Consider the following 11,628-nt stretch of genomic DNA (forward strand, 5'->3'; position numbering starts at 1 on the left):
TAATGTAATATATATATATATATATATATATATATATATATATATATATATATATATATATATATATATATATATATATATATATATATATATATATATATATATATATATATATATATATATATATATATATATATATATATATATATATATATATATATATATATATATATATATATATATATATATATATATATATATATATATATTGAATGATAGATAAAACAAATAAATAAAGCACTTCACTAAGTGAGAAGGACACAGGCACTGAATTCCTAGTCACGTGTTTGGTTACATTGTAGGATGTCGTGACACCATCTCACAAACACACATGCTAATTTACCGTGGAGGGATCCTGATGGTGAAAGGGAAACAATGTACATTATATACTGTTTTATGTGCAAGAGACACCAAGTTTAAAGAAAATTAAAAAGAACTTATACAAACCTCACCTAAAGTAACTGCAACTGCCGTGTGTTCTAACCATTAAGATGGCGAGTGTGTGATGCCTTCACTCTGGCCTTGCAAGCCTTGGACATCACACATTTAAGAGCCGCGGCCATCACCAGGCACACTACACCTCCGATAGCTGATCTTCCAAAAGAGAAAACTAAATACAAGAACAACCTTCATCCTTTCATTTACCTTTTGGCGAGAGTTGGATCCTGAAGTAGGCCTCGCGTCGGCCTGCACTCGGAAGAGGAGGTGCTAGCCACCCCCTTCTCCTTGTAAGCTCCATGGGAGAGGGAAAGAGAGGGACCCTTGGAGGAGACGCAAATTCCCCGTCCGCTCCCTCCGGCATTGTTCATTACTTAGCCTGGAAAGAGAGTGACGCTCTTCAGACGGGAAATATTGTGCAGGTTCCCACTCGAGAGGTGCGCATCCATTACTGTAATTTGCAAGAGAGGCACATCAGAGAGCGAAACCGTAAAAAGTAAATACATGAAAAGTAAACATATTTTTGATCCACAGGCAGCCTCGGACCGACGCTCGCCCTGCTGGACCAGAAACCAAAGAGAAACAATGGAGATGCAAATCAAGGGTGCATTAAAACCACTGCTGGGACGGATGAGGATCAAATGGAGAGATCAGGCTCGTTTTGACTCCTACACCCACCACCATCACCACAACCATTGTTACTAAAAAATAGAGCATTCAAAAGAAAGCCATCTCTCTCTCTCTCTCTCTCTCTCTCTCTCTCTCTCTCTCTCTCTCTCTCTCTCTCTCTCTCTCTCTCTCTCTCTCTCTCTCTCCGAATGTAAATTTACTAACACACCACTCACTGGCCCCTCTCACCTTCTCTGCGTCCCCTTCCTTGAATTTTCACGAATGAGTAAACAAACCAAACGTAACCTAAACAAGAATTAGTCACGTCTATCGCTCCAGAAGGGATGCCTCGTTCATCGACTTAATAATTTCTTCGTTTAACCTTTACCCTTAAATCGATAAAGGACTTTTTCAATAAGCTGGTTTCAAGATACTTCTCAAATGTTAAATAATCCTTTCTTTTATCAAACTCTAAAGGAACTGTTACCTTCATTTTTTCATTCAACTTTTTTGATAAATTATGCCAGAGCACCTCTTCAATGATGATGCTAAATACTGTATATCAATAAATGTTTGGCCAGTATGTCGCTCAGTTCGCCAGTAAACGTAACCTTTTATTTTAATTTATTCCACAAGTTGACTCAGATCTAAGTTCCACAATGGTTACGGATCTTTAGTCTCAGTATCATCATAAGTATAAGGTATGTGCTATAAACAATCATTCCGTTATGTGATCTCAAAAACATTCTCTCTCCCTCTCTCTCTCTCTCTCTCTCTCTCTCTCTCTCTCTCTCTCTCTCTCTCTCTATTCATTTATCTAACTATCTATCTATTTATCTGTCTATCTACCTATCTATCTATCTCTATCTATCTCACGTGGCCTATGACAGCTTTGCGATGATTCATAACTAAGCCCTTCCTGCCACAACACGGAAGAGACGCCCTTCCACCAGCACTCTTTTATCTTGCGTCTTCTGTTTCACTTGGTAATAGTTTGACAAGCAGAGGGACAAGAGACGAATGGATCATTTCCTCGTGGTTGATGAAATGCAACAGTCAGTCTTAGAGTTTGCGACGTTACAAGACAAAAGTAGAGTAAGTACTAGTGTTTCCGGTGACTGACTATGAACGATGGGCTGTTTTCTGCAAGTGGGACAGTGGGACAGTGGCACCCCGCGCGACTGACTGACCAAGCACCTGAACGAACGCTGGTGGGAGGAGCTGCTCACGGAGTATCAACATCACCGCGACCAGAGGACACTTACCATCACTACGCAGCTCTCGGTTCCTTTTGTCTCAACATTTCATGCACCTCGTATTTCCATAAAGAAAAAAATATATTTTCACATTTCCAGACAATCACAAAATGCACTTCAATTTATGCCACGCGCGCAGTTTTCAAAAGTTCAAAACTCCAACCTCAGTCGCAAAATGACATCAAATTTCCAGTCACGGAGGAGCATTCACGGTGCGTCATGGATTGTTTCAGTGAAGGAAGTGATTGATTGGAGTCCACGGGCAGGCGTGGAAGACGATTGCACGAGCACAGCCACACACGTCTACCCAGTGACGACCCACAGGCGGGAACTGAGGGTGGAAGGAGCACTGGACCTCGACCCAGCCTCCCCAGAGCGCCGCCGTCACCACCACCACCACTAACACCAACAGCATCTTCACCTCCTTATCCTCCTTCATCTACACACGCGTGCTTGAACGCGTGCGCTCACGCAGACACACACACACACACACACACACACACACACACACACACACACACACACACACACACACACACACACACACACACACACACACACACACGGGTAGCGGCGAGGCAATTGGGCAAACCTCTTAATGTGTAGTCCCTGTTCACCTAGCAGTAAATAGGTATGGGATGTAACTCGAGGGGTTGTGGCCTCGCTTTCCCGGTGTGTGGAGTGTGTGTTGTGGTCTTAGTCCTACCCGAAGATCGGTCTATGAGCTCTGAGCTCGCTCCGTAATGGGAAAGACTGGCTGGATGACAAGCAGACGACCGTGGTGAATTACAGAGAGAGAGAGAGAGAGAGAGAGAGAGAGAGAGAGAGAGAGAGACTTAGCTTATGAAGGACTGTTCATCTTGACTATTATTGTATAAATAAATGTATATTATATTGAAAAAAATTTTAGTGTTTAAATTGTTTAAAATGAAAGAGAGAGAGAGAGAGAGAGAGAGAGAGAGAGAGAGAGAGAGAGAGAGAGAGAGAGAGAGAGAGAGAAAGTTTTCATAAAGGAGTAAATTAATATATGAATATATAAATAAACAAGCAAATAAATAGCCTGATAAAACGCAAAGCTGAAAAATAAACAAGATTAACAAAGAAATCGGAAAAATATTGGAATATAGATAAAAAAAAAATAGTCATTAAAAACTTTGCACCAAAGCTTTGCCAGCATGATGAGAGGCGAGCAGCCCATCGGGAACATCAGTGACATCAGCGTTCCTTATATCATATAAATCAATATTCATAAAATCTAAATGAGAAAAAATAAACTAAGAGCAGTGCTTTTAAAATGGCACTACTGATGGATAAGTGCCAATCGTCACTCGGAGGAGCCACAGTGCCACGTACACGAACTGCTTCTGATCCGAGCAAGCTCAGTTACTCTCTAGCATCAAGAGGAGAAGGATGTTTCGTGTTCTGCTTCACACACAGACCCTCACAACATAATGTAAGTGTTGCAGGTCACAGGAGACAGCAGCAAGGTTGGGGCAGCTGTCTTCACACTCACTGATGCCCAAAATAAATAAATAAAAACGAGTGGAGACCTGTTTAAAACACACCTACCAAAACGATGATTTATTCCCAGCGAAGTCGAATAGCACTTGTTTCTGGGAACTTACCATCAAAGCTAGTTGTGAACTCGCTGAACGTTTCCCCTTGTCTTACAACTCAAGGGTGCAGTCACAGCTTGCCCTCTAAAGACAACACCCCTCCTTCACACAAAACTACACGCACTTACTATAAATACACCCTTCACTTGAAATTAAAAGATGGCGACTCCAACATCAGCCTCGGAGTCACCTTCTGGGAAGGGGACCATAAATGTTCCCAGGTCGGACTGCTCTCTCGGTATCGATCATAAATGTCTTGACACCTCCCTCAACTTTTTCTTTATTAACTTCTGCAACATTCGCGATCTTAGATCTAATTTTCAATCTGAAGAACACCACCTCTCCTCTACTGAACCTCATCTTCTTTTCCTCACCGAAACACAGCTGTCTGAGGCAACTAACAGTAGCCCCTTTTCTGTTCCCTCCTAATTTCTCTAACCTCATTTTCGTTCCAAAGCTGGATGTTGCGTCTATGTGCGCAACGACTTGACTTACTCTGGTGTCTGGTGTTGAATCTTCTGAATTTTCCACCATCTGGCTTCAACTGGAAAAGTCACTCTCTAACTAAATTATCTGTGTTGTCTATCTCTCCCCTAACTCATCTGAAAATGAAAAAAATTCTTTGATTACTTTATGTTCTAAAGTGGAGCACATTTTGTTCCTCTGTCCTTTCGCACAGATCTCCATCCTTGGAGATTTCAATGTTCACCACCAGCTTTGACTTTCCTCTCCCTTCACTGACCATCCTGGTGAACTTGTCTTTAACTTTGCTATCCTACATGACCTAAGGGAACTCCAACTCCCCTCGAGACTTCTGAGACTTCTGGCATCTGACCAAAAACATCTCCAATAACTTTACTTCTTCATCTTCTCTCCTTTATTTTATCCTGTTGGCACTACTGCCATCATATCTGTCTCTAAAGCTAAACTATTCTCAAATGATTGCTAAAAACTCTACCTTAGATGATTCTAGGCTTGCCCCTCCCTCTCCTCCTCCCTCTGATTATTTCATGCCTTCAATTAAAATTCTTCGTAATGATGTTTTCCATGCCCTCGCTGTCCTAAACCCTTGGAAGGCTTATGATTCTGATGAGGTCCCTCCTACTACTCTGAAAAACTGTGCTTGCCTTACCAAACTCTTTCAACTCTGTCTATTGACTTTTACCTTTCATTTTTGCTGGAAGTTTGCCTACAGTCAGCCTGTTCCTAAAAAAAAAGTGACCGATCTTACCCCTCAAACTACAGCCCTATAGCTTGTTTAAAAAAATGAATCTATCCTCAATAGGAAGATTCTCAAACATCTGTCATTTCATAATCTGATCGCCATTATGGCATTCTAGTGGTGGTCTCTGGTTTTCCTTACTGAGTCTTGGTCATCCTCTTCTAGAGATTTTGGTGAAACTTTTGCTGTTGCGTTAGACATATCAAAAGATTTTTATAGAATCTGGCACAAAGCTTTGATATCAAAACTGCCCTCCTACGGTTTCTATCCTTCTCTCTGCAACTTTATCTCAAGTTTCGATTCCGACCATTCTATTGCTGCTTTGGTAGATGGCCACTGCTCTCTTCCTAAATCTATTAAAAGTGGTGTTCCTCATAGTTCTGTCCTGTCACCCACTCTTTCTATTATTCATTAATTATCTTAACACAAACTTCTTGCCCTATCCACTCTTACGCTGATGATACCACCTTACACCTTTCCACGTCTTTTCAGAGATGACCAACCCTTCAAGAAATCAACAGATCATGCAGGGGCGCTACAGAACGCCTGACTTATGATCTTTCGAAGATTTCTGATTTAGGCAGAGAAAACTCAGTAGTCTTCAATGCCTCAAAAATTCAGTCCTCCATCTATCAACTTGACACAACCTTCCATCCCAAGGTTTTGGCACTCGCGACCCCTTACCTAAAAGTTTGAAAACCATATGGCCCCCTACTTATATATTGAAAAAAATAAAATAAAATTCACAGTTTTGGGAGAAGGCCCGCTTCTCCCAAAAAATTAAAAACATCATGGCCCTGGGCCAGGCACTCTGGTCCAAGGACCTTTGAGATATAATAGACACCGCTATCTCTACCGCGACAGCGGTAGAGATAGCGGTGTCGTAACTCGATCAAACTAGGGCACTCTACCAACAGGTGCCGCACGGTGAGCGGCACCAAGCAGTCATCACAGTAAGGTTGAGGGTCCCTGGTCATCAGATACTTATTTGTAAGGTACGTGTGACCTATACGAAGTCGCGCCAATAAAGTCTGTGCACGGCGATCCCGGACATGGGTATAAGTCCACTGGGAGAGTGTGGAAGTAGTGATCTCTCCCATTTTCGAGGTTGCGACCCCCGTTAGCCATCTCCTCTGCCAAATTGCTGCAATCACGTCACGAATTGCGTGAAATACATCTCGAAACGGAACAGGGGAAGGGGATGGAGCGCGACTTGCTGCCTCTTTACCGAGGCGGTCTGCGTGTTCATTCCCCGGAACACCAACGTGACCAGGGACCCAACAGAACCCAACACGATATCCTCGTTGTGTTAGAAGATATAGCCACTCCAGGGCTGATAAAACCAAAGGGTTAAAGGATACAGTGCAAGAGAGAGAAGTAAGAGCACTGCGACAGTCACTAAAAATTGTAAAAGACGAAACCGGTAGAGTAAAATAATCTGTAAAGCTAGGACTATGGCAGACAGCTCCGCAGTAAAGACGGATGCCACTGAAGGAAGGCTGCCACACCGATAAAAAGAGGGGAAAACCACACTAAACCCAACGCCTGCGTCGGATTTGGAACCATCAGTAAAAACAGGGATATCATCAGAATGGATAAAAAGTGTTCTAAAACCGTGTGTGGGACAGAGCTGGCAGAAAATCCTTCTTGCCATCCATGGCAGGAGGGCATAATGAGATAACAGGAAGCTGCCAATAACCAACTCGTGGGAGCCGGAAAGAGTACACAGGAGTGGGGTCGATAGATAACTCCGCCATGAGATTTGCAACTCGAAGGCCAAAAGGTTTAGGGAGACTCGGTCGAGTGACATACGCCTGCGAGCGCGAGTCCCGCAATATTGACAGACAAAGGACAGAATCAGGAAGACGGTGGGTGCGAAACCAACACCGGAGCATCGAAGACTGGCGGCGGAGGTCGAGCGGCCAGAAACCAGCATCCATCAGAAGGCTAGGTATTGGAGATGTCCGAAATGCACCTGTAGCCAAGCGGACCCCAGCATGATGCACGGAGTCAAGCGTGCGTAGTCGTGCATCCGTTGCAGAGGAGTAGATCTCACAGCCGTATTCCAGCTTAGGAAGTATGAGTGTATGGTGAAGCAGCAGCAACGTGTCCCCGTCCGCACCCCAAGAGGTGTGACTTAAAACCTGAAGAAGGGATAATGCCTGCCGACAAGACGCCTTAAGAGAACGGAAATGGGGAACCCAGGTGAGACGGTTGTCAAACAAAAGGCCAAGATATCGAGTCGCCTCCACGCATGAGAGGCGTCTATTGGCGAGGTATAAATCCGGGTCTGGATGGACACCACGGTTGCGACAAAATGCATGGCTACGGTCTTCGAGGTGGAGAATCGAAAACCGTTCATGTTGGCCCAACTGGACACCCTATTGATCGCCAGTTGGAGCTTGCGCTCAATCAGTGACATCCTAGCAGCAGCAAAAGAAATACATAAATCATCAACATATAAGGAGCTGTGAATGCCATCTGGGAGAGTATCAATAACACCATTTATGGCGACTGCGAATAATGTAACACTAAGAATACTTCCCTGTGAAACGCCATCATTTAGAGCAGTAGCCTCAGAGAGAACACTCCCAACTCGAACCCGTAAAAAAACGTATGGATAAAAACTGTTGGATAAAATGAGGAAGGTGGCCACGAAGGCCCAAATTAAACAAAGACTGTAAAATGCCATGACAGCAAGCCGTGTCGTAGGCCTTCTCCAGGTCAAAAAAGACTTACTTGATGGTGGTGATTAGCAAAGGCCTCACAAATGGAAGACTCTAGGGATAAAAGAGCATCAGTAGTAGACCTCATCTTTCGGAAGCCGTACCGATGACAAATACTTCCCCCTCTCCAAGTACCACATGAGTTTTACATTTACCATCTTTTCTAACACTTTACAAATGCAGAATGTCAAAGATATAGGACGGTAGTTCGTAGCCTGGAGATTATCTTTCCCAGGCTTCGGAAATGGGAGAACCACTGCCACAGCCCAAGAAGATGGAAAGTCACCGGTATGCCAAATCATATTATAAAGATTTAATAAAAAGTTAAAAGCACGGTCAGACATGTGACGCAAAAAGGCATAAGGAATGTCGTCTGGACCAGGAGAAGAGTCATGACACTGAGACAAAGCAGTCCGCAACTCGAAAGCAGAGAAAGGGACTCCCCTCCAGCCGAAGAAAAGTTTATGCCAAGAGATTCCATTCTCTGGCGGTGACGTGCGCCCGGGGCTGCAGGATGCCTCCGGGAAACACTGGCAAAGTGCTCTGCGAAGAGGTCGGCGACAGTCCTAGGGTCTGCCACCATTCGCCCAGAAGACAACAAGTCAATACTGAAGACCAATGTTATTAATTTATCACTAGAACTACAAAAAATACTCTTGAAATCCCATACCACTTAAGCTAGAGCCATTTGAGTGTGGAAATCTTGTTAATATCTTACCATAACAATGAAATACTCTAGATATTCTGTGTCACTTCAACAAGAAGCTTTTAAAAGTTATGGTAGTACTGTGCTCACTTGCTCTCCTCCTGCCTACTCCACCCTCTACAAAACTGACGTGACGGCGTCTGGCGGAGAGTGGCGCCACAGCATATCGACAGTGAACATAATTATCAACAAGCTTATTACAATATTCAAAAAGAGAGTTTTTTTCATTAAAGTAATATTGATACTACTGCATGCATAGGTACTTACCCTGTATATCATATTCATAGTAGTAGTAGTAGTAGTAGTAGTAATATAAGTGATGTAACAATATCACAAGGCCTCACAAACCAAACTCAAACTATTCACTTCTAAATGGCATGAACCTTACAAAACGAGTAATTAAGGCTGATACCTTGGTGCGTCTATAAGTGAGTGAGTGAGGAAGAGGAGGAAGGAGAGGGGAAAATGTAAGAAAACGAAAGAGGAGAATGCAAGGGAGAGAGAGAGAGGACTGGGATTAAAGAATAGGAGAAAGAGAGAGAAAAGATAGTGGAAAAAGAGAGAAGGAAATTTGTAAGACGAGGTAAAACAGATCTGAAGTTTGTTTTTTCTTGTTTTTTTCTTTCCTTTCCTGCATGAACGTAAAATTTTCTACTCGTCACTGTCCTTTTTTTTATCGCGCGCGCTCGTGTGTGTGTGTTTCACTGTTTGATCTGCTGCAGTCTCTGACGAGACCGCCAGACGTTACCCTTCGAACCGAGCTCAGAGCTCATTATTTCCGATATTCGGATAGGCCTGAGACCTGGCGGGCACACACCACACACCGGGACAACAAAGTGTGTGTGTGTGTGTGTGTGTGTGTGTGTGTGTGTGTGTGTAATTTACCACGGTCGCCTGCTGGTCATCCAGCCAGTCTTCCCCATTACGGAGGGAGCTCAGAGCTCATAGCTCCGATCTTCGGGTAGGACTGAGATCACAACACACTCCACACACCGGGAAAGCGAGGCCACAAACCCTCGATTTACATCCCGTACCTATTTACTGCTAGGTGAACAGGGGCCACACATTAAGAGACTTGCCCATTTGCCTCGCCGCTTACCAGGATTCGAACCCGGCCCTCTCGATTGTGAATCGAGCGTGCTAACCACTACACGAGCTCAGAACTCATTATTTCCGATCTTCGGATAGGCCTGAGACCAGGCACACACCGCACACCGGGACAACAAGGTCACAACTCCTCGATTTATATCCCGTACCTACTCATTGCTAGGTGAACAGGGGCTACACGTGAAAGGAGACACACCCAAATATCTCCACCCGGCCGGGGAATCGAACCCCGGTCCTCTGGCTTGTGAAGCCAGCGCTCTAACCACTGAGCTACCGGGCGTGTGTGTGTGTATGTGTGTGTGTGTGTGTGTGTGTGTGTGTGTGTGTGTGTGTGTGTGTGTGTGTGTGTGTGTAATTCACCTCACCTCGGTCGTCTGCTGGTCACCCAGCCAGTCTTCCCCTTTACGGAGCGAGCTCAGACCTCATAGACCGATCTTCGGGTAAGACTGAGACCACAACACATTCCACACACCGGGACAGCGAGGCCACAAACCCTCGAGTTACATCCCGTACCTATTTACTGCTAGGTGAACAGGGGCTACACATTAAGAGGCTTGCCCATTTGCCTCGCCGCTTCCCGGGACTCGAACCCGGGCCCTCTCGATTGTGAGTCGAGCGTACTTCTACTAACCACTTTACTACGCGGTGTGTGTGTGTGTGTGTGTGTGTGTGTGTGTGTGTGTGTGTGTGTGTGCGTGTGCCTGTACTTTATATGTGTGTGCGTACGTTTGTTTGTACTGAGTTACCATTACTCATACTATGGATAATAAACAATCTATTTATTTGTGTGTCAGCGATCATTGTTGCGCCTAAAGGTATAGCGAATGTTGCTAGACTTGTAATATCATGAAGTGATAATCGTTAAACCAAGGTAAAAAGAATTCTCTTTACCTTGCGTTAAACAATGATCGTAGAGTGATAACCGTCACATCGAGCAAAACATAAGTAGCCTACAGTACCTTTATCAAGTGGACGCTGTATCCCCTAAACTCCATCAATTGATCACATCCCGCTTACGATTTTCTCAGATCGTTTACTAGCGAGTAGCGACCCAGACACTGCCACCGGCCGGCACAGGTGTCAGGTAGGGTACGTACATGTCACGGTCGCCTTTCGGCCTGGTCATTTGGCCTCAGTTACAACACCCTCGACAGAACATGGGTGAACCCTGCCTCAGTCGACTGTGCCGCCTCACCGAACATGGGAACTTGTCAAGGGTGTGCACTGTGCAGTGGATGGATAACTCGTTCCAGCAGCTGTGTGGAGGCGTGGTGGAGGGAGCGGACTAAGGGGTGCCTGGTGGCCGGTACTACCACGGTTGTAATAGCTAGTGCTAGACCGTGGCCGATACTGCACACAGTGCAGTCTGTCATTTCGAGGCCATAGTGATGTTGTGGCGAGTTACAGAGGCGATGTCCTGGGAGACGGTGTAGGAGGCGCTGACAGGGAGCTTCTTAGAAAGGGATACTCCAGACGGACGTCTTCCTCACACCTGTCACCAAATCTCCCTTGAGTTCCATCGAATTCCCACGCAACAATCACGCCTGAGACACGTTCTCCTTACGCCAGCCACTCTTGTGTCTTCCCTTGCTTCAGTCACACCATATCCTCACAGAAAAGCCCATCACAGGGCGCTGGGCCCACCGTGAGCCTCCAAAAATGTGTCATGCTAACATACTCGACGGCCTGTGTTTCTTGCTATTCTCTTTGGTAAGCTGGTCCTCCTGCTCCACTTTTCCCTCCCTAGATCACCTCACATCCCCAGCGCTCCACCCTCTTTTTTCTCCCATTCAAGTGTGTGTGTGTGTGTGTGCAAACACACACACACACACACACACACACACACACACACACACACACACACACACACACACACACACACTAGCATGTGCACAAAAGTGACACATCTACATTAACATGTAGTTACCTACATTTTTTATTTACTTGT

At 44.8% G+C, this 11,628-nt stretch overlaps 1 protein-coding gene across 1 annotated transcript in view; it reads right to left on the minus strand.

The window, feature by feature from the left end:
* LOC123514021 overlaps positions 1-2,598 on the minus strand; it is a 571,965-nt gene extending 569,367 nt beyond the window's left edge. Inside the window, 2 exon segments of the mRNA XM_045271590.1 lie at positions 646-817; positions 2,313-2,598. The gene's annotated coding sequence lies outside the window, so the exon portion shown is untranslated.
* Positions 2,599-11,628: the final 9,030 nt, after the last annotated feature.

This window comes from Portunus trituberculatus, chromosome 37 (assembly GCF_017591435.1).
Source record: "Portunus trituberculatus isolate SZX2019 chromosome 37, ASM1759143v1, whole genome shotgun sequence".
NCBI classification, from domain to species: Eukaryota; Metazoa; Arthropoda; class Malacostraca; order Decapoda; family Portunidae; genus Portunus; species Portunus trituberculatus.